Source organism: Balaenoptera musculus, chromosome 18 (genome assembly GCF_009873245.2).
Source record: "Balaenoptera musculus isolate JJ_BM4_2016_0621 chromosome 18, mBalMus1.pri.v3, whole genome shotgun sequence".
Lineage (NCBI taxonomy): Eukaryota > Metazoa > Chordata > Mammalia > Artiodactyla > Balaenopteridae > Balaenoptera > Balaenoptera musculus.
This window is the reverse complement of record NC_045802.1, coordinates 16440346-16461140: the sequence shown is the minus strand read 5'-3', so window position 1 is coordinate 16461140 and position 20795 is coordinate 16440346. Positions and strand designations below refer to the sequence as shown.

General features: G+C 41.2%; 1 protein-coding gene across 3 annotated transcripts in view; it reads left to right on the top strand.

Moving 5' to 3' along the window:
• Positions 1-20795, top strand: part of WDFY2 (WD repeat and FYVE domain containing 2) — a 172856-nt gene that overhangs the window by 50758 nt on the left and 101303 nt on the right. Inside the window, exon 1 of one of the 3 annotated variants that reach the window (XM_036831822.1) lies at positions 17853-17907. The exons of the other annotated variants lie outside the window; for them this stretch is intronic. The gene's annotated coding sequence lies outside the window, so the exon portion shown is untranslated. Of the gene's footprint in view, positions 1-17852; positions 17908-20795 lie in introns of those variants that run through there. 3 annotated transcript variants of the gene reach the window in all.

The window sequence follows — 20795 nt, the reverse complement described above, 5'->3', positions numbered from 1 at the left end:
AAAAACTGGAAAGATTCTTTTCTTTCATGATCTTTTTTCCCCCTTATTTCCAAGCAGAGACATGGCTTTAATTATATAAATAACAACACCAAGAACTAATAGTGTAGTCTTGTGAAGTCCTGGAGGTGTGTTTTTTGAGAAAGAGTGGATGAAAACCCAACTCTGTGGGCATGTGAGGGCTGAGACCCCATTTTTACCCTTTTTGTGTTTCTAGTACTAGTCCTGGTTTGTGATAAGCACTCAATACATGCTTTTCTTTCTTTTTTTTTTTTTTTAATTAATTAATTTATTTATTTTTGGCTGCGTTGAGTCTTCATTGCTGCACGTGGGCTTTCTCTAGTTGCGGCGAGCAGGGGCTACTCTTCGTTGCCGTGTGCGGGCTTCTCATTGCAGTGGCTTCTCTTGTTGCAGAGCACGGGCTCTAGGCGCGGGCTTCAGTAGTTGTGGTGTGCAGGCTCAGTAGTTGTGGCTCACGGGCTTAGTTGCTCCGCGGCATGTGGGATCTTCCCGGACCAGGGATCGAACCCGTGTCCCCTGCGTTGGCAGGCGGATTCTTAACCACTGCACCACCAGGGAAGCCTCAATACATGCTTTTCAAAATGAAGGAAAAGTAATACTTCAGCCTCTTAATAAACAAAGATATTTAAAATATGGATCCAGCTGAGGGTCAATTAAACTTTTGTAAATTTACAATACCTTTTAGCACCCTAAGAGTGGAAAAGGCTAATTTTCTCATAGGTTCAGTACCAAGAAATAACTTTAGTAGAGCAAGGAGGACTTTTTTTGCTAAAACGTTTGTGTATTGATCAAAGCAATCGAATGTGTTATGTTTGGATTAAGTGGGTTTCATCCACACTGACAAAGCAGAGTTGGAGGAGAAGGTAGGGAAGTACATATAGTTGCCCCAACAGGAAGCCCTAATCCTTTTAAATGGCATTAAGAACAGTAGAGAGGTAAATTATGAAGTGATCATCATTTTCTATGCCAGGCTGTAAGAACAGCAGCTCTGTGTAGCTGAGAGAATTTCGCAGAGCAGCATGGTTTTTGTCTGGCGTACCTCTAAGCGTATTAGATGTGATCAGATCCAGACCTGAGTAATGCCCTGTGCAAGGTGCTCTAAATGCCTGTCAGCCATTTTCTTGGGTTCCTGTCTTCTGTTGTTGTCTAAGTAGTGAAAACTTCACCAGGCTTCCTTCATTTCTCCTGTTGTCCTCGTGGTCTGTTTTATTCCTCTTTCTGAGTAATAAACTTAGGAATAATAACTTCAGGAATAACTTCAGGAATAAAGTTTAGTAATAAACTTCAGGAATAGTGTGGTGGGTAAGTAAGACCTAGGCTTTGGAGTCAGACTGCCTGGGGTAACTCCTGGCTTTTCCCCTCCGTGGCCTGGGGACCATAGTTCCTCACTTCTGAAATGGGAATGAAAACAGGACCCCCTCAGAACATTTGTGAGGATTAAGTGAAGGAAGCAAGTCACAGTGTGTCTTAACAGAACAGATGCTCAGGATGTTGGTGTCTTAGTTGGGGAGAGATCGTGTGTCTGGTGTTTCTTCCTAGAAGGATGCTATCGATCCCATTCACGAGGGCTCCGCCTGCATGACCTAATTACCTCCCATCTCCTAACACCATCACATGGGGCTTAGGCTTTCATCATATGAATTTGGGGGGAATCCATTTAGTTCTGAGCAGTTATTATTCCTTCTACTACTGTTAGCCAGCTGTCTCAGCGGATAGAGGGAGAGACAGAAGCTTTGCTGTAACCACACCACTGCTCTCCATTTCTTTCCTGGTTCCCATATCTGGGAAGTGCCACAGTGTAATTCTCTTCTCAGACTCTGGAAGCTCCCATTTACACTTTAATCTGGCTTGACTCAATGGAGAGGATGCCCACCAGAAGTTTCTTCTTTTTTACAATGTGCTGGAAAACCTTTGTTTTCCTTTGTACCAGAAAGCCTGACAATTGTCTGTTGGGTAGTTGGTGATATTTCTTGAAAGAGTTTGGCTTTTGCTGGGTTTTGCTCATTTTTAGGTCCATGGGTCACTTAGCTTCAGCTGCTTTCTATAACTCACATTCATGCATGCACATTTACACTCACACACTCTGATTTATAAATGTGCTTTAGACTGAAAAATTACTTATTTTATGATTATCCTTTGTTATCTAAGATAATCTGGCCATCATTAACTGGTTATTATCAAAACAAACTGGTTATTATCAAAACAGACCTGTGGGGCATAAGCAGTAAAATTTGGGAAGTGACATTCCCAGCAGAGAGGGCACAAGGGTAACTGACCTTGACCCATTTAGGCAGGATGGAAAACAGCCAGTCCGGTGGATTTGTGTTCTGTTTTTTTAATCACAGAAAGCAAAATCATTGCAGCAATTACCCAGGGTCAGTTAATTGAAAGGACTCACAAGACTTCACGAAGTATACTTACCTAAGACTTTGATGGATGCAATATAACAGGAGAAAGAAAACACAGGTGAACATCAAGGAGGTCTGGAATATTCCAGGTCCTTTCTTTGCACAGAATAGTTTTGTTTTTGGATCATGAGCCTTCAAGATCATGTGAGAAAACGTGGCCAAGACAAATAGATCAGTGGAAAAGGTAGAGAGTCCAGAAAGAGACCCATACACATATATGGTCAATTGATTTTTGACAAAGGAGCAAAGGCAGTTCGGTGGAGAAAGGATTCTTTTTTCAACAAATGGTGCTGGAACAATTGGATATCCACATATTAAAAAAATGAACTTTGATCCATGCCTCATACACATACAAAAATGAACACAAAATGGATTATAGACTTAAATGTAAAACCTAAAGCCATAACTCTTCTAGAAGAAACATAGGGCAAAATCTTTGTGACCAGAATCTGCATTTTACAAAACTCCCAGTTTATTTTTATGCACATTAAAATTTGAAAAGGACTGCCTTATAAGGTGAGATGTAAAGATGAGTACTGGTTATGCAGGTGAAGAGGGGGGATGGGGGAGAAACAGGTGCTTCAGCAGAGGGTCAGCGCCTTCAGGGGCATAAAGATCTGATAAGTGAGGGCAGTGGTTTCATTGAATAACGTCACATGAGAGTTCTCACCAACGTGCAGTGAAATTTTTTATAAAGGGCAATATAATGAGCTTTTTGTATCTAAAATTAAATTTATTCAAGTTTTAGAATTCTAAGATCATGTTCTTTTTGTAAAATGAACGTGTTAGCAAAATGTAGATTTCGTTTTTGTTTGAAATGTTTTTTTCTTGGCAAAATACAAACCTGGTAAACTGATGTTTAACTCACCACCCTTTCAGGTTTAGTTTTTGTTTTTGTTCACCTGAACTATGATATCCAACCAAAAGTTACTGACTATACTGAGTTAGAGAACTAAGAGCAGTTTGGTAGGGTATTGGACAGGTGGGATGGTAGGGCCAGAGAAGCAGACAGGCGTCAGATCCTGGAGGACCTGGTAGACCATAGAGTTGGACTTGATCCCCGCATCTTTGAAGGCTATGACATAATTGGATTTGCATTTTAGAAAGATGACTTGAGTGACTGGGTGAAGGGATCAGAGAAGGGTGAAATAGGAGGCGGGAGACCAGCTTGGAGGCTCTTGCAGGTTATCAGTGAGAGTGTGACCAAGGCAATATTATTGATAGTAGAAAGACAATGGATGTTAGTTGTAGGATTGACAGGGTTTAGCAATGTATTGGGTGGAAGAACAATGTAGACAGCAGAGAGAGGAGACTTTAGTTATTGTACATTAAGGAGAATTGGCAGGAATTAGCAACCTACTGGATGGAAGAAGTAACTTTACGTAATTTAAATTATTCTCTGACTTTAAATTTTGGCGAATTTAGTATAACCAAATAAGTGCAAGTCAGCCCAGTTCTCAAAACTCTTAAGTGGATTGATTTAAATGACTAGAGTAGAGTGATTGAGCATCTGTGCAGTGTAGTCCCTCAAAGACAAAGAGAAACTCATTAAAATGAGATCAGAGACTAATCCATCTTCACACTTAAGTACCCATTCAAGAAAAGCTACGCTGTGTGTCAGAAAATGCTGATTTCATTCATTTTATTACATATATAACTCCTTGGGAGAATGCTGGCTAGTAAAAACATTGGGTTCTTCTAAGCTTTTTGGACTTTTATTTTTGCAGGGATTAGCTCACTACTGCTGCATATTACATAGAGCAATAATTTACATAGCATGTTTGCTTTACAGAATGGCTTTTGGTGGAGGGGCTATGTGTTATGTCAGCCTTAGCTCAAGATTCTTATGAATTTCAGAATCTTTTTGCAAGTAATGAATTCTTAAAAAGAATTTTAGAAAATAATTTTGTTTCAGCTATTACTTTTACCTTACTTCTCCCACAAAAGCATAAATGAGGGTTGACTAGTAAACAGAAGGTTCTGTTTTTTCGGCTTGCTCTTTTCATTTAATGAGTTTACACGTATGCTTTTCTGTTGGCATGGCTTAAATCAAACAGGTTTTCCAAGGGAGGCCAAGATATAGTGAATTATTTCCGGTAAAAGACTTTTCTTCAACCAACATATGAAGAAATTTTGTTGTTGTAGGTTCATCTGCACTTTTTTACACCATGTACTTTGATACATCAAGGAAATTCTATAGAAGCTTATGGGGAAGGTTCAATATGGAAGGAAGGTTAATGTGATTTTGATTTATGGGATTTATTAACATTCATGAGTATACATTATGTACCTCAAAAACCCACAGGAAGGAAGGTTGATTGTAGGAAGAGAGGATATCTGTATACTCTGGTTTCTTAAGATAACGTGAGATTTTTTTAACCATTCATGCTAAATCATCACTTTACGTCAAGCAGAATTGTAGAGGACAATAACTACTGTTATATGTTTATTTGACCTGACAGAGTAAAGATGTAGTATTAGTGTCTTTTTGATTTTTGCTGTTTTACACCTCCTTTGTACTACTACAAAGCATGTCAGATGCATTTAAAATTAGTGAGAAATATGGTTAGCCTTAGTTACTTTATAAAACAGGCTGGATTGTAAGGGCTTTTGTGATTCCATCTAGAAACTGAGTACTTGTCTTTGTCATAAAGGAGAACAGATGGATGTTTGAAATAATGTAGATTATTTAATATGGAATCTGAGTTCATTTATGCCATTTAGTGTTTTCTAGTAGCGAGGAGAATTTAATCACCTAATGAAATACACTTAAGCACTGCAGAAAATAGACATTTTATGCACTCTGCTAACTTCAAAGCAGCCCATATGCTATTATTGTCTCCTTTATCATTGACATATGCTACTGTAGTTTATATACTGAGAATACTTAACATGAGACCTCTAAAAAAAATTTCCAGCAGGATTATTCTGATACTTTGTGCCACTTTCCTTTGGGCGAATATGTTAAATATTTTGCCCCAACCGTTTACACCTTTTAAAGCATAACTTTTCAAGGTTGTTCATTCATTTTAGAGATCCAGAAGTTGTTGCCTATTCTCTAGAAATAAAGAGTGTTTCATTTGTACATGATTTAGTAGTAACTACAAATGATACTAAACCAATGCAGATTGCCAAGTGGATGACAAAAGTGGTTAGTATTACTTGAATTAATATGCACTACTGTTTCTCTATTCATAACCTCTCTGTACTTCCAAAGGAGGCTATGCCTTTCTGTTACATACAGTTATATACAGTTGTTGTTATGAGTCAAGGCCTCAAGATTGTTAAAAACAATTTATTATGGACAGTTTCAAACATATACAAAACATGAAAATAGCAGTATATGATCAATATTCAATGATCAATCTTTCGCCAATCTTGTTTTATGTATCTCCCCACTCCACCCTTTGTTGGGTAGGGATCCTGGGATTCACTTTAAACGAATTTTGGATTACTATATCATTTCATTTCACCTGTTAGTACTATAAATGATAAGTTGTTCTACACTCCACAATGCCATTATCATCAGAGCTAAATTAACAATAATTTCTTAACATCATTTAACATGTTCAAATTTCCCTAATTTGAATGTATACTTTTTATGGTTGGTTTATTCAGAGCAGTATCCAAACAAGGTTCACACACTGTATTTAAGACAATAGAGATTTATTAATTTATTTATTTATTTTTGGCTGTGTTGGGTCTTTGTTGCTGCGCGCGGGCTTTCTCTAGTTGCGGCGAGTGGTGGCTTCTCTTGTTGCAGAGCATGGGCTCTAGGTTCACGGGCTTCAGTAATTGTGGCTCGCAAGCTCTAGAGCACAGGCTCAGTAGTTGTGGCGCACAGGCTTAGTTGCTCCGTGGCATGTGGGATCTTCCTGGACCAGGGATCGAACCCATGTCTCCTGCATTGGCAGGCGAATTCTTAACCACTGCGCCACCAGGGAAGTCCCGACAATAGAGTTTTGATGTGACTTTTCCCACCATCTTTCTCTGTAACTGCCATCAAATTCCTCTAGATTCTAAAACCTTCACGTAACCACTGGGAATGATTATATTTTTGCTTTTTTCATCTTAGAGTGTTTTGTAAAGGATAATGAGAATTAGAGGAAGGCAGACAAAATGGATGGACTTTATATTTTCTGCCCTACTCTATTTAATTTCATTAGTGAAAGTTACTTCCCCAAACCGTGTTTGGCCTAACTTGTGTCCATCTTATTCACGGAGCATTTCCAGTCACCGTTGAATTATAAGAGGTGGTATTGAAAAATGTATGTGGTATGTTTCTTATGAGAATGTGGGCAGCAAAGAAAAATGGTTATGATATAATGTTGCATGACTGGATTCCTATTTCCCTACCAAGGCCCACATACATTCTTAGAAAAAAAATTTTTTTTGTCATTTTTTGTGTGTGTGTGTCTAAAGTTCTAGGATATCAGAAAAATAGGAGAGTAGCTGAGTTACAGTCACTATCATGGTCTGATCAGTTCGTCTAGGAAAGGAAATAACTTTTGATCTGATCTGGGCTAATTTCCTGTTATTGCTTGTCTTCATCTTAGAATCAGCATCTTTCAAAATTTCTTTAAGAGTCTGAGCTGTTATCTCTCAACTATTGCCTCTTTCCCCATTCTCTCTATTACTTCTTATTTATTTATTTTTATTGGAGTATAGTTGCTTTACAATGTTGTGTTAGCTTCTACTGTACAGCAAAGTGAATCAGCTATACGTATACATATATCCCCTCTTTTTTGGATTTCCTTCCCATTTAGGTCACCACAGAGCACTGAGTAGTCTCTATAAGTTCTCACAATTATGCATATCTTAGACCTTTTCATTCTAATCTTTTTTGCTCTGTCCTTCATGTTTTTAAACTTTTATTGTTTCCCATATCTTTGTGAGGACTGTATTGTAGATTGTTTTTTATTTATCTTCTAATTTATAAATTCTCTCTTTGTGTCTGATCTGTTTCATTTGTCCATTGAAATTTTAATTTCAGTAATATGTGTTTCATTTTCAGAAGTTCTATTTGGTTCTTTTTCCAATCTGCTTACTTTCGGTTCATTTTTAAACCTTCTCTTTTATTCCTGAAACACATTAAATGTAGTTATTTTATATTCTGTTTCTGATGATTTTAGTACCTGAAGTCTTTGTTAGTCCCTTTTTGTTCTTTTGTTTTTGCTGGTTCTCACTCTGTGATACCTAGTTTCCTTGTGAATTTTGTCATTTAAAAAAATTGTGATCCATTCATTTTCCTTAGAAATTCACCTGGAGAAATTTTTTTAGGTCTCCTTGAAGTTGAGCTCCTCTGTAGGACTGTGTTTACTTTTGCTTCTCCTGGTTGCCCAAGGACATTATAAATCTAGGACCACTTAAAATTAAATTCTCCACTTGAGGCTGCTCAGATGACACAAGTAGGTTATATTTGTACTGAATCTTTCATGAGGGTCAGCTTATGGAGAATAGCTTGATTTTTAGTTTTTATTTTTCCTTTCATCCAGACAAGTTTCCTTGCTGTCCTGTTTTTGCATATGGGGGTTTATTTCTTATAAACTCTTACACTAAGGGTGTAGCCTTTGGAATCCCAGCTTAAATAGGGTCTCTTATTCGATTCTCTGTGTTGGTCAGGCCCTAGGCCTTTTCTCCTATATCCTGTGCCTGATGTGGGATATAGGAGTAAAATGGATGCTTAAGATCTCCAGGATCCAAAAGAAATTTTTAAGGTTAAAAGCTATTAAAAACTCCCTTATTAGAGTTTTGGGGATCTGCGGATCCTTCACTTTCAAACAAGTTGGCAGTGTTTTAAAATAACAACAATAAAAAGAAAATCAAATTCTACTAAATTTTACCTAGCGTTCTGATTGTCCTAATCCCAGAAGATCTTTCAGAGCATCTATTCTGTCACACTGCTGGAAATCAATGAGATTTTCCAGTTTCTGTCTCTCGGAAAAGTGATTTGACTTGGTGAGGCCTCTCCTTGTTTTTAAAATACGGGCTTGAGCATCTGTCGCAGTCTGCCTTCATCATCCATGTGGCTCTCCAGGCTGGAAATGTTGTAGTCACCTTTGGCTCTTTCTCCTTCCCTTGATTCCCTCTTAAAAACGTATCAAGGATTTGGTTCTTCCTCCTTATTCTCCTGCCACCACTGTATTCTAACATGTTGATCCCTATAGCAGGCCCTCACTGGTTTTGTAGCCTTTAATTTTTCTCCTGTCTAATGCAGGTTGCTCAGTACTGCCAAAGTAGTCTTTGAAAAACACCCCCTTTCATTATGTAACCTTACCCACTTATACCTGGTTCAGAAACTCTCCTTTGTTCCTCTTTTCATAGTATATCAAGTCTAATTCCTCCACACCCTAATTTTGAATTGGATTTGAGGGCTGGATGGGTACCCTGCTGCCCTACCCTGCTGGAGTGGGCAAGTGAATCCCTTTTACGCCTTCTCAGCCAGGACGCCCTCTGTAGACCTGTTCTAAGGCCAGTCTGTCCGCAGCTGTCTTCTAATTGCTGTGACTCCGGCAACTCTGTGAAGACTACAGTTTTAGAGAGATAGTCTTTCTGCTGTGTTTCTTTTTTTAAAGATTAAAAAATTGTTTTCTTTTTTTTAATTGTAGTAAAATAGACATAAAATTTAGCATTATGACCATTTTTTAAAATAACTTTTATTGGGGACTTCCCTACTGGTCCAGTGGGTAAGACTCCATGCTCCCAATACAGGGGGCCCGGGGTTCGATCCCTGGTCAGGGAACTAGATCCCACACGCATGCCGCAACTAAGAGTTCACATGCCGCAACAAAGAAGCCCGCGAGCTGGGCTAAGACCCGGTGCAGCCAAAATAAGTAAACAAATAAATATTTTTTAAAAAATAACTTTTATTGGAGTAGAGTTGATTTACAATGTTGTGTTAGTTTCAGGTGTACAGCAAAGTGAATCAGTTATACATATATATATATATATATATATATCTCCACTCTTTTTTAGATTCTTTTCCCACATAGGTCATTACAGAGTACTGAGTAGAGTTTCCTGTGCTATATAGTAGGTTCTTATTAGTTATCTATTTTATATATAGTAGTGTGTATATCTCAATCCCAATCTCCCAGTTTATTCCCCCCCGTATTATAACCATTTTTAAGTGTACAATTCAATGACATTAAGTATATTCACAGTGCTGTACAACCATTACCACTATCCATTTCCTAAATAGAAATTCCATACCTGTTAAACAGTAACTCCTCATTCTCTTCTCCCCCAGCTCTGCTGTGTTTTTAAGGTATAAAATTCTTGGGCATTTTGCTACCTGTGGCTACCTTGGAAGAGAGTAGTTAATCTATCTAAGGATTCAGAACAGTGGCAGCCAGGGGCATTCTCTGAGTCACTGCTTTTTCAGTTTACTATTTCATTAAGTCCCTGTTGAGCATTTGTCACATGCCTGCCATCGTACCTGGCTGTAGGAACAGAGTGGTGAGTGGGGTGACATAGACCTTGCGCTCCCGCTGCGTACGGAGCCAAGAACAGTATTTAAATCTATAATATATTGTTCCTCTAGTGATTCCATCCATAGTCCTCCTAATGGGTGATACTGATGGACACTCTCATACTGTTGACTTGCTCAGACTGACAGCTCAAGGCTTGTCCTCACGTTTCTCTGGCCTGTGAGGGACTCTGGCTGCGGAGCAGTTGGTATTGCTGATGCTAATATCCAGGAGCTGTCCGCCCTCCGAGCTCTGGTGCTTCCCTATGGGCTGTTCTTCACCATTGCACTGGCAATGTGTTCAGTTTTTTCTCTTCTCTTTTATCTCCCGTTCTTTTTTTTTCTTTAGTGTATTTTTATGACCTTTTTCAAGCATCTCTCTTACACTAAGTACTGTATGTATTCAAAATAAAAGTACTGTAGGTATTAAGAAAATCAAAGATAAAAATTTTGAAGTCTTCAAGGAATTCATTGTCCAGTGGGGGAGATGGACTTGCTCACTAGCATTGATGGCTAATGTGACTGTCCTAACAAGATACAGTGTGATCCCGAAGCTTGATTTTGCCCAGGAGTCCCGAAGGCTTGTGGAGGAGTTACGCTAATGTGGGACAGCAGACAGCCAGGTAAGAGTTGTTAGAGGGAAGGAGTCTGCAAATGCTAAAACCCACAGCTGTGCCAGGGCAGAAAGGCTGTGCTTAAACGTTAGCCACTAGGAGCTAGATTACCAATACAACAAAATATGCAAAACAAGTCTAGACTGCAAGGAGGCTATTTGCAGACACAGAATAGTGATTATCAGTAATAAAAGTACTCAGAGTTAAGGCCTTGCGGGGGCTTCTTTCTCTCAAGGCTTACTACTGATTTTTTTTTTTTGGCCGCGCCATGCTGCTTGCGGGATCTTAGTTCCCTGACCAGGGATTGAACCTGCACCCTCAGCAGTGAAAACACAGAGTCCTAACCACTGGACCGCCAGGGAATTCCCCCTACTACTGACTGATAAAGATCACAATTCCGTATATTTTGTGTGTGTTTATAATCTCTCACCTGGCATCTGTGTCCATTTAACCTCATTTGGAGACTTCACTTCATAGATTTTAAAAAGCAGTGAAGATATTGCCACTTGATTGTCATTTTTCTTTCACGACCTTTGGTTCGAGAGAAATGACCCAGCTGGTTAAAATTCCCTGGGGGGATGGCTGTAATATGCACACCTTGATGAAGCACAGTGCTGTAAATGACCAGAATGACTGTTCTCGTTTTTAAAGCAGGGATAGCGTCCAAACCTCAAGGTGTTGAAATATAAAACAGCCAAACCTCTTCTCCAGCGGCTGATTGCTAGGTTGCTACAGCCATGGGAATCCAGGTATCTGCGGTTCAACAAAGTTGTTCAGGTCTGACATAGTGAGGTGGTTAATACTTGGAACTGAGCCTCTTGGCAGAATGTTCTGGAAGCTGGAGAGCACCCAGCTTGAGCCCCTGTCTCTGAAACCCCTAGCCGCCTTCATTCACTCCACACAGCAGCCTCTGTCTGTCCCTGGAAAAACCCTCAGTACAGAGATGCACAGTGTTCTGTAGAAGATTGGGTTTCGTGTATTTACTACATGTGATCTGAATGCATATAATGAGAATCTCATAGTTTGTTCTTACTACAAATAATCATAGAAAAAAATCTTTCAGTTCTGTTTTCCAAGAATTTCCACAACATTCTCTGCATTAGAGAGCATTTTTCCCCTTTGAAACAAGTCATTGTAAAAAACTACAAAAAGACATGGACTGACATCCCATTGCTGAAAGTTCTTCTCTTAGTTTGCAGATGCTAGGGACTGCTTCTGTTAGTACTGAGGTTGTAATGTGTGATCTATTAGAAAAACATTCCCTGAAAATTCAGGGTCTTCAAAACACAGTAGGATTCACCCCCCCCCCCCCCAGTTACTTCAGTGGTAGCAAAAATAACAATTGTCCCCTGGGAAATGAGCTCATCGCTATGGTAACTAATGAAGGTTGCATCATTCTAGGGCACATTTTAAAAAGCCTGGATTCGACATGGGTAGACGCCCGTCTTATTTACTCAGTAGCTTAGCAACCTGTGGTCTCCTGTTTGTCAGCACCCCCAATCTTCCCTCTTCCCTCAGAAAAGTGACCTATATAGATGGTTTTTTATTGTGGGCACGTTCTCACTGTGAATTTGGTTCAGTCTTAGGTATGTTTATAATGACCTTATTTTCTGGACCAAAAATTAGGACACGTGCTGGGTCTGAGAAGTAACCAGCTTTTTCTCCTACTTCCCTGGCGGCCCACACTGAGGTCTTCACAGATCTTTTATGTTCTACACCCCTTAACTTTTAGTGTCATTCAGGGCTTTGTCTTTGGCCCTCTTTCCTTCTTCTTCTCCGATGAGTTACCTACTGCTTGTGTGCTGGTGACTCCCAGATCTTCATTTTCGGCTCAGGTCTCGCACCGAGACCTCTCGCAGGCAGGCAGGCAGTCGGTTCACTCACTCAGTCCCCAGGCTCAGCAAGTTCAAGATGAAGGCAACGTTGCTCGCCACAAGAATCACTCACTGACAAATGGCACCACCGTTCACGCAGCACCCCACCTCCGGTCGCCCCAAGTCCAGATGCTTCTGCTTCCTAAACGCTCTGAAATGTGGCCTCTTCTCTCCTCTAGGGCCTCGTCCTTTTTTTGCCTGCTTTACTGCCCACATCCTGCAAACTGGTTACTTCAGGGTAACCAGGCTTCTTCCAGGCCTCCCCCAAACAAACAGAAATATTAGGAGTTTGTGACTGGCTGCTTATCCTCCAGCGGCTCTCCGGCATCCTCCGAGTGACATCCAGACTCTTCGGTGGGGCAGACAGAGCCCACAGCGGCCTCCTGTCTGCTCCTTTGTCTAGGCTGGTTTCTCATCACTCCTGCCTTGCTCCCTCCCCTGCTTGCTCTCACCTCCTTCCGCTGCATCACCCTCTCCTCCTCTCCTCTGGCAAATGCCTCCTCGTCCTGCGTTTCAGACACCATCCTCTCTGGGAAGCTTTCTCTGCTGTCCCCTGACCGGGCTCCATCGTCAGGGTTAGACGCTCCTAGGTGCTCCTGGAGCAGCACGGGCTCCTCCCTGCTGTAGCTCTTACCTTGCAGAGGTGGCACTTGTTTGTTTTTGTGCATTTCACATACTAGTACCTAGTAGGTGTTTAATCAATGTTTGTCGAATGAGCTAATGATCAACAGGTCGATTGAATGTGTAAGTGCACTTTTGGGGCGGTGGGGCAGAATTCCTAACTTTTAGCAGCCTTAGAAAATCCAAGTTGTCCCAGTCCCGGTAGTTCATTGTCCCCACTAGTATAAGCGGCCTTAAAGATCGCTAGAATGTAGAACAAAGGGTATATTCCTGGATAGGATGTGGGAGGGTGGACCTGGTGTGGCGCTTGGCCGTATATCTATGTATGTGTTCACACGCAAACACGCATGCACAGACACACAGTTCAGTAACCGTGTCTAAACTCTACTGGCAGCGTATGGGTACCAGCACAGGTCAAAACAAGAAAGTCAAACAAACGGAAATCTGGAGGAATCTCATGAAGGGAGCATCTGACTCCCCTGCTTGATTGAACCCCTCTGTGTGAACCTGCTGGCTGCTGGGCTGAGGGCTGCCTGTGAGGAGGACACCCCCATCCTGGCTAAGGTTGTAGCTCAGGACTGGCGCTGGATTCGGTTCTTTGGAGGGACTTGGGGGGTGGGATGGGAGGCAGCCTGGGAATACCATTCCCTTACTTATTTCTGTAGAGTGTTAGTGGATGCTGGAGCTGTAAAATGAAGAATTTCTAGTTGCTTCCCATCATCCCGCCCGACACAGTGTACAGATGTGTCGGTGTCAGCCCATTCTGCCCAAGGCCTCTGTGCAGGTGTAACCAGAGACTTCCTGACAAGGGCAGGTGGGACGTGGGTGACTGGAGGGAGGAATTTTTATCCGATCCTTTTGGTATGTCGTAAATGATGAGCGCCAGTTTTGGACCTCGTGCGGGGCGTGGCCCTGGGGCAGATGCCAAGTACGATAAAGTGTGGTTTCTTCTGACACCGAGTCAACCAGCTCTGATGCTGCGGGAGTTTTGATAAATGCTACAATTTATCTAACATCTATTTTAACCCTAAAAAACAGCAACAACAACACTTTTTTAGGTTTAAGGAATAATACTTAACGCCAATATTTTAAAATAAGTTTTACTTGCTGACATGTGGTCAGCTGTGTCCAACGTAGAGTAAGACTATGCTATTTTCAAAGTGGCCCAGCTGCTGGACTGGCTGAGGCCCGCTGGGGGTACCTTGTCTTACTGTTTTTGAGATGAGCAGTGATTACTTCTCCCCAGTGTCTGTTTCTGCCTAGTGCTAAGAACTTGGGGGAGAGGAAGAGGCAGGGGGAGAAGAAAGCGGGACGTGGCAAGGTGGGCTGTGCAGTGCTATGTTGGGTTGGTGAACCCCAGGGCTATGTGTGGGTGGTGAATGCAGTATCCCTGCCTTTCAGCAGAGTCATGCACTTTTCTTCCCCCGCACACTGACCTCTACTGGCTTAACTCTGACTCTTAATCACAGCTGTTTTTCCTTAAATTTTTTTTCAAGGAAAAAAGTTTTCACATACTATTAAAAGCTTTTTATGTTGCTCTTTAAATATAATTTGCGGAAAAATGAACACTTATAGGCTTTGTATAGTGGAATTTACATTTATTTAAGAAATTCCTAGCCACCCAAATTGTGCTTTTGACCTCTGGGTTGCAGTATCTTTTTTCTATTTTAAACTGCTATTACACCTCTGAATATAAGAGAACAGATGTTTTTGTAGCGTTTTATTTTTAGGTTGTAAAATTTATCAATTGCCAGATACATGCTAGTGTAAGGAAGGCAGTATATTTAGTGCAGAGAGCACAGGATTTAAAATAACTGCATCCACTCACTAGTTCTGGGCAAATTGCTTAAGCTCTCTGGGCTTTACACTTTCATCTCTAAAGGATAGTTTCTATTTCATAGGGCTTTGTAAGGATTAAATGTATATGCAAAGTGTTTTGGGGGCTGTTATTTCTGTAGAAATGTCTGTTACTATTATTAAAATTAAAACTCATATTATCCTGCCACCTTTCTGACCTGTACAGCTATTTTAGAAAATCTTTAAACAAACCTGCGCTGACTGTATTGATGTGTACCTTTTTTAAGCGGGAGTTTTAGGAACACTGTTACCTAAAAAAAATGTGTGTTTGTATATGCTTTTATATATTTTAAAAATAATTTATGCATCAGAAAGACCATTGGTTCAGCTAACATTACGATAGTGTAACAACCTTTGTGCACGTAGGGTAGGTGCTCCCTTTATCTGGAACCCTCATGTAAGAAGCTGCTCCGTGTGTAATCGTTACTCAGGTGATCTGTAGCCATTTTAAACTCAGAATGTTGAAGTGAAACTCGCCCGTGGTTTCCTACCTTCCTCTCCCCCCTCCTTGTGAGGGAGCAGCTCTGCACGGTGTAGTGGCTGAGAGAGCGCAGCCTCTGGAGGCGGGTACCTTGTTCACCCTGGGGCTCTGTGCAGCCTGGGCCTCTCTGGGCTGCAGAACCTTCACCTGCAACATGACAGTAATAATCATCCCCACCCTGTGGGATTGTTGGGAGGCCACAACGGGGATTCTGTTGGCAAAACGGTCCCCTGGAAAGCCTGGTAGACTTCTTTTTGTTTGTTTATAGTAGTATCTCTAACACATAAACTGTGCTAAGCATCTGGTCTAGCTTGAAGTCTTTTGTCTTCTACTTACTGGCCTTTGTGCTCTGCCCATCCTTCTCTGGTCAGTCTAACTGCTGTTCAGGAAGAAGAGGAGAATGAATCTGGTGTAGACAGCCAGCAGGCTTTGCCACCTGGGACTAACACCTTGTAGGGGTACAGAATTTGCCATCCCCAAATATCTCTCTTTGGCATATTAATTTTAAGCTGGTTATTTTCTAAGAAACAGTAGACATGGGGAAAACTCTGAAAATCAAGTAGGAGTTACCGTTTTGCAAGAAACATTTGCATTTGTAAGGGAAATCTCCACTTGTGTAAGGGTATCTCCCTGGATGCAGCAAGAAGAGGAGGATGACCAAATCTCTGGAAACTCTTATTGATGCAGAAAGCAGTGTCTTAAATCTGCATCACAATCCTACCCTTGTTTACTGTGCTTTTCCTGGTAGCTTCCAACAACTGACTCTCCCTATCCTCAACATCATCTTTTGTCTTTAGCTGAGGGTGGTATTTAAGGTGAGGGCTTCAGCCATTTTGGAGAGTTACTCAGTTTTCCTGGGTCTCTCCCATGTATACATGTTATTAAACTTTTGTTTGATTTTTTTCCTGTTAATCTGTCTCATGTCAATTTACTTCTTAGACCTGCCAGAAGAACCTGGAAGGGTAGAGGAAAATTTCTTCCTACTTTCATTCACCCAACGAATATTTATCATACATTTACCATGGCCGTGTACTCCTAGGCTCTGGGTAGACAGTGATGAGCAAGAAAAGAATATTCTTTATTCTCATGCTTCTTTTCTTCTTTTTTTTGGCCGAGCCACGTGGCTTGCGGGATCTTAGTTCCCCAACCAGGGATTGAACCAGGCCCTCGGCAGTGAAAGCACTGAGTCCTAACCACTGGACTGCCAGGAAAGTCCCCCTCATGCTTATTTTCTAGTGGGCGAATCAAATTGTAACCGAGCAGGACCCTCTGGGGCCTTCCCTGGACAGACCCCTCCTCTGTATCCTGTGCTTTAGCTCCTCTCTGAAGTACCTAGATAATAATATCTGATGCACATTTCCTGAGTTGTTTTACAGATGCTAAAACCCACACCAAATGGAAGATGTTAACTGCTTGATGACCATGAGCACATAGCCGCCAGGCCTCCTGGAGCCTAAGGATTGATGTTAACCCCTGTGGTACCGCCCTGTTACCTCACCATCAGCCAATCAGAGAATTGTGCATGAGCTAATCACAAACTCTGCCCCCACCCCGCCCCCCCTTTAAAAATGCTCTCCTGCAACCCATCAGAGAGTTCTGGGGAGTTCGGGCTTTTTGAGCACTACCTGTGCCAGATTACTTGTCTGGCGCCTTACAATAGTTACTGTACTTCCCTTCACCACAAGCCAGTGTCAGTGGATTGGCTTTACTGCCTGTGGATGAGCAAGTTTGGTTCGGTAACAAGATAAGAAACACATTTACAAGTAGGTAGATCAGATAGCAGACTGTGGCCGGTGCCATGAAGGAAATACATGAAATAACAGATAGTGCTATTCCTTCAGAGTCAGCACTTCCTGAACCTGCCGCCCTTTGCCATGTGGATTAGATACCTTTCCTACATGGCCTTAAATAGATATAAAATAGCTTGCAGCTCTTATCAGGTACTGTTTTAATGATGTTTCCTTGTCTGTCCACATGGAGCTCCTGCACAGAGCCTGGCACATAGTAGATGTTCAGTACGTGTTAAAGAAATGCATGCAGGAATGGATAAATAATTTATGACACCTTTGCAGATTGAGTGTAAAATCCCTTATAACAAGGAGTAAGATGTTCAGTACGTTGGCAAAGCAGGAAAAGGTTTGGGATCTTGAACTCTCCCAAGCTATGGTTGATTGGTAGGTTTTTAAACAATAGTGATGATAATCACAATACTATTGTTGGCAGTTATCCAGTGCTTGCTATGTGCCAAGCACTGTTGTCAAGAACCTTACATTTAATCTTCAGAGCAACTCATGCCATAGCCTCTAATTATAATTGTCTTTTGTTCACTCATTAAGAATTCTAGGCTAACTTAAAGATACCTCCCACTCAAATGTTCAAAGTGAAGTCATAATACTCCCCCAAATCTGGTCCTTTTCCAGTGTTCCTCATCTCAGTGAATGACAGTGCCATCCATGCAGCTGGACAAACCCAAAACCTAAGGAAAGGCATTCCTTTCTTTCGTCTTCTCTATCAGTTAACATGTATTCAGATCCTGGTAATAAAATCCACTAAACCGTGGCTCAAGGTAAGAAAAAATCAGATCATCTCACAAACAAGTCTAAAGTTAGTCTAAAGGGTTGGTGGGTCAATGGTGTTTGATGTCAACTTTTTTTTTTTTTTTTTTTTTTTGCTGCACCACATGGCTTGGGATCTTAGTTCCCCAACCAGGGATTGAACCTGGGCCATGGCAGTGAAAGTGCCGAATCCTAACCACTAGACCACCTGGGAACTCCCCTTAGCATGTCAACTTTTATCCTCAAGCTTGTTTGTCTCATGATCAAAGATGATTGCCTCAATTCCAGGCAAAGTCTTTATTGATTCTGTTCATTTTTCTTCATTCTTTTTCTTTCTTTTCCTCAGACTAGGTAATTTCAGTTGTCCTATCTTGAAGTTTGCTGATTCTTTTGTCTTCTCACACCTATCATTGACCATTTCTAGTGTATTTTTCATTTCAGCTATTGTACTTTTCAGGCCCAGAATTTCTATTTATTTTATTATATAATTTCTATCTCTTTACTCATATTCCCTAATTGTTCATACATCCTTCTCCTGATTTCCTTTAGTTCTTTGTCTGTGGTTACCTTTAGCTCTTTGAGCATATTTAGATAGTTAATTAAAGTCTTTGTCTAGTAAGGCCAGTTAGTGTTTGGACTACTTCATTGGTGGTTTTTGTCACTTTTTTCCCTATGAATGGGCCATTTCCTCTTTCTTTGCATACTTTGCAATTTTTTGTTGAGAACTGGATATTTTATTTAATTTTATTAAAAAATGTTTTGATGTCTAGAAATATTTTATTTTTTAAACTTATTTTTAATTGAAGTATAGTTGATTTACAATGCTGTGTTCATTTCTGCTGTACAGCAAAGTGACTCAGTTATACACATATGTACTTTTTTTTAATATTCTTTTCCATTATGGTTTATCCCAGGATATTGAATATGGTTCCCTGTGCTATACAGTAGGACCTTGTTGTTTATCTATTCTATGTGTAAGAGTTTGCATCTACTAACCCCAAACTCTGAGTCCATCCCTCCCTCACTCCCCCTGCCCCTTGGCAACCACAAATCTGAGAACTGGATATTTTAAATATTATAATGTGGCAACTGAAAATCACATTCTCCCTCCTCTCTAGAGATTGCTCTTGTTACTTGTTGAATGCTGCAGTTGTCTGTTTAGTGACATTTTCCCAACTCTTTCTGCAAAGACTATATTTCATGTTGTACGTGATCATGTGATCATTGAAGTTTCTGTTCTTTTATCTCTGAGGTCAACCTGTGATTTCTTTTTTTTTTTTCAACTTTATTCATCTATTTATTTTTATTTTTGGCTGCATTGGGTCTTTGTTGCTGCGCGCGGGCTTTCTCTAGTTGCAGCGAGTGGGAGCCACTCCTTGCTGTGGTGCATGGGCCTCTCATTGCGGTGGCCCCTCCCATTGCAGAGCACGGGCTCCAGGCACGTGGACTTCAGCAGTTGTGGCATGCGGGCCCAGCAGCTGTGGCTCGTGGGCTCCAGAGTGCAGGCTCAGCCGTCATGGCGCATGGGTCCTGTTGCTCCGTGGTATGTGGGATCCTCCCAGACCAGGGATCGAACCTGTGTCCCCTGCATTGGCAGGTGGACTTCCAACCACTGTGCCACCAGGGAAGTCCCAACCAGTGATTTCTTTTAATGCCTGAATTTCATAAAGGAGAAAAAGGTCTTCCTTCCCTTTAAATTCTTTTGGCAGACATCGCCCAGGAAACGTTTCAGACCTAGGGGATTGAAACAACGGCCAGTATCTTCTCTAGTCTCTCAGTGAACTGCCAGGCAAATCAAAACACGCATCCCCAAATTTTGGAGGACAGGGTTCCCACCCTGGTACCTGCAAGTCACTCCATGACCATGGGCCACTGTCCCCACAGCTGCCTGCTACAGGGATGGGGCATGCATGATGGTAGCTGCAAGTAAGATGTGAAATTCATTGACATAATACCAGCTTCTTCATCAAGCATTCCCATGGATGCTGCAAGTGTCTAACTAGACTTTAGAATTCTGAAACAGTGATTCTGACAGCTCAATAGTTGATTTGGTACAGGGACTGATTCTGGGAGCTTCCTATTCTGACATTTTCCATGATGTGACTCCTGTATTTATTCTTGTTGAGATAATAATCTCCATATTAAAATGTTGTTTTGACACATATTATAAAAAGAATTTAAGTGAAGGCTGGTATGATATGTGTATAAATAATGTATGTATTGAATTATTTCTTAAGAATTATTTTCCATTATACCATCTCACAAATTGGCTGGTTGGCCAAAAAGATGGAGTTTTACATGTATATGTAGTGGTGTCACTATATATCACTACATCGTATCTTATGGCTGTGCAGAGAAAGTGGCATTTCTTTATTGTGTCTGTAGTTAGTCTTTTTCTCCTATTCTGATGGGGAGACCCGCTGATTAACTGGGGAAGAAATCCAATACAATTTAAAACTTAGTCTAATATGATGACTTAAATAGTCTATTTAGGTAGTGTCCAGCTCTCTCTGAGATTAAAATTCTCAGTGTCTGCTTTTTACCCTAGGATGGTTTAAGGGTGTGGGGTGAGGGGTGTGGTGTATATGATCTTCTAGCAGCAGTGGGGCACTGTTCGTTTCCCTTGGTTTGATGTTTGCTACTTCCTCTGGTCTCTGGGGCAATGTCCCTTTACCTCCTGGCTGTGTTTGCCTTGCGTGCGCGTGCTGGTGTAATTCGTGGTAGGGCCTTTCTGGTTAGTAAGAACCTCCCAGTAACCTCTGGTTCATTCTCTCTTTGGCCCCTCCTCTCTGAGCTCTCCTGGATGTCTGCTGTGTCTCTCTCTGGCCTTCTAGCCTAGAACTTCATCCACAGCCTTTGCTGCAGGATTACCCTGTTCCATGGTGGGTTGCATGGCCAG